This window comes from Rhinolophus ferrumequinum, chromosome 22 (assembly GCF_004115265.2).
Source record: "Rhinolophus ferrumequinum isolate MPI-CBG mRhiFer1 chromosome 22, mRhiFer1_v1.p, whole genome shotgun sequence".
NCBI lineage: Eukaryota > Metazoa > Chordata > Mammalia > Chiroptera > Rhinolophidae > Rhinolophus > Rhinolophus ferrumequinum.
In genome coordinates this window covers 39,601,391-39,604,334 of record NC_046305.1, presented here as the reverse complement: position 1 = coordinate 39,604,334, position 2,944 = coordinate 39,601,391, and the positions used below count along the sequence as shown (strand labels likewise).

The 2,944-nt window shown below is 36.0% G+C and overlaps 1 pseudogene; it reads left to right on the top strand.

Annotated features, from left to right (window-relative positions):
• The first annotated feature begins 588 nt into the window (after window positions 1-588).
• On the top strand, window positions 589-2,219 carry LOC117015067 (BRISC complex subunit Abraxas 2-like; annotated as a pseudogene).
• Window positions 2,220-2,944: the final 725 nt, after the last annotated feature.

Genomic DNA, 2,944 nt, shown 5'->3' with positions numbered 1-2,944 from the left:
TTAACTTTAATATTCAATGCCAATACACAATAAAATAACATGTCTAACAAATACTGATTAAATAATTTATCCAAATACTTGATATAATCCAGCACCTTAACATGTGAAATTCCACACTTTGAGCTCAGCCACAATATATATTTTTTCTTTTTGCATTTCCTAGTACTAGTTCACTTAGTTCAAATTCCTATCTCATCCAAATTGATCATTCCTTATTCTTGTATAAATACATATTGTACAGGCTATCTCTTAATATGTCCAAAGACATCTCAGAAAGACTCAATGGGTTAATGATGAGCATTCAAGAGTTAAATAATACTGATATCTCAAAATATAGGTACAGTTTTGTATAAATAATCCACTAAATTCAGTTATTGTTTTTGAAAATAAATAATTTGATTTAATTAAACAACATCATGAACATAAGAAAAAGACAAATAAAAATAAATTGGAATACAGAACACTGAAATTAAAGGAGAGCTGGTACTGAAAAATCTTAACTTTTCAGTACAATTGCAGGAGCAAATTGGATACAAAAGGGAAAAAAGAAAATTAATGGACTCTACCTTCAAGATGAAATAAAGCTATATGGGAAGAGTCAGAAGGTAAGAGAGAAGGTACAAAAGTGTTCATCTCTTCTTTTTTCAAAGGCAGTATGGAAGAAAGACTATTCTAGTATTTCAAAACTTATAATACATTATAAAATAGTTAATTATGCTATTAAGAAGATAACAGTAAAATAAGAGCATAAAATAGGATTATAGAACATCATCTACATAACAATTAGAACTATAAATGTAAATGGTTTAAAATCTCTGTGAAAAGAAGAAGGATCTAAACTGATTAAACATGTGAAAAATCTATAAAGTACTTTTTTTTAAAAAAAGACATCTACATATAAACACTTTTGGGGACTGCTCCAGGCCCCACATTGAGGTTTGCAGGGTCGGCACTTTTCTGGGATCCACTTTCCTCCCAAGTTAAAGGGCCCAAGCACAGATGTGGCCCAATCAGAGCCTCCTCTGCCTCCCCTGCCCCTTCCTGCCAGGGACAGGTAGACCCCCTTTGTGGTAGTGCCATTCTAAGTACAACTATATTTGGGGACAGCTATTAATATTTGTAAGGGGCCATTGAAGAAAACGTTTTTCACTGGGGGAGGTAAGACAAAATAAAACTTTTAGGATCAGTAACTTACAAATTAGCAACACAGAACTTCTTCTGCAAGTAATTGAAATCCGTCACCATTAGCCTTGTTCAAAACTTTTTTAGTTTTTATGACAACACAAGCAAAGTTAATGAAGAGAGTTTGGGCGGGATTCTTAGAGATCAGAGACAAAAGTTATTGGTGGTATTTCCAGTGAAATGGAGCAGAAACATGTGGAGGGGAGTTTATCCATAAGCAGCTTGCTGGCATCCTCTGTGAGCTGTCTCTTCAGCTTCACTTCCACCAACAATTCCTCTCCTGCTTTAGTGTGTTCTCTTTAGACTAAATTGAAGATGTAGTCAAAGGAAATCCTTTGCTATTCCCAATCCAGGCAATACTAACCAACAAGAGTACAAAGTGCCTTCCGTGCCAAATACTTCTCAGAGTTATACCAAAGTTATTAAAAAACATGGCACTGACTTTTTGCTAAAGATGAAGTAATGAAAGACATGAAAGTAATGAAGTAATGAAAGGGTGATTTACAGGCTTATGATGCACTTAACACAGGCAGGGTGTGCAGATGTGGAAACAAGTGAGCAAGTTGTTGAATGTTAGGCGCAAGTAAACAAATTAAGATGCATCACTCAGATGAAAAATGAAAAACAACAAGCAAGAAGATTGCAGCTGGCCATGCTAAGCAGACAGATGCCACTTGAAAGTTTGGAACCAGTGTCCAGTCCTCGGATGTCCTAACTGGGTTTGTAGCTGAAGATAGATGCACACTGGGACACAGAGAAGCCTCAGATCTCGTCCCTCTTATTCTGATTTTCATCCACACAGTCAAGAAAGTACTTTGAGCCATTCTTGCATGGAAAGTAGTGTCTTTATGTCTCGACCTCAGCTGTGGACTTTTACAATTTGCTTCTACCAGTGTTGGACTGAAGCATCCTGGGAGTGGAGCAGAACTTCTTCCTTCCCAAAGAGTAGCTGGAGGCAGAGTTGAGGAATCAGACAACAGAGATCATGAAAATTTGACCCTACAGAGCTTCTAGTAGGGATATTGGAGGAATTGTGATCCACAATGCATCTCTATGGAGGCTCGAGGAACATTCAGTCCTCCCCGATTTAATGAAAGAAAAGAAACTATCCACTTAGTGCTGTTTTCTTCTTAATTACTTACTGAAAAAAATGTTTGAGAACTTAACCTGGGGGAGAATTTCTTTCTCAGACCCCTGGACTTGCAAGAGGAGAGTCCTTGTTCACAGAAGTTGTCAGAAACTCAACATTCTGACCCAATATGCAGGTGCGAGACAGATTCATCAAGAAAATCAAATTGCCCTAGTCTGTCATGATTCATGAGTGTACTGGTAAATTCAGGCAAAGTGATATTTATGAAAATAGTTTCTGTTCTTTAAAATTAATTGGAAATTAGAGACAGCACAGTCAATAAATGTTCTATAATTAGTCTGTAAATGGAAAACTTACCCCTTGCACTATCATGCCTTGAAATTTACTTTTTCAAAATGAAGTGAGTTTAGCAGCAGCGTTCAAAGAAACTTCTTTCTATAGTGAGCTAAGTTCATCCTTGGCAGAAAAAAAAAAACAAAAACCTTTTTTTGTAATTCCAAGAAACCTGATTGGAACAAATCAGATATACCTTCTCTTATCTTATTGGATATAACTTTGTGAGCTCGAGAGGGCTTCATTTCAACCTTTTTTCTACTAGCTCAATATATATTGGCACTTCAAATTTTTGCCTTTAAAAAATGTAGAAATGCTTAACATCAGGAAGTAATTATC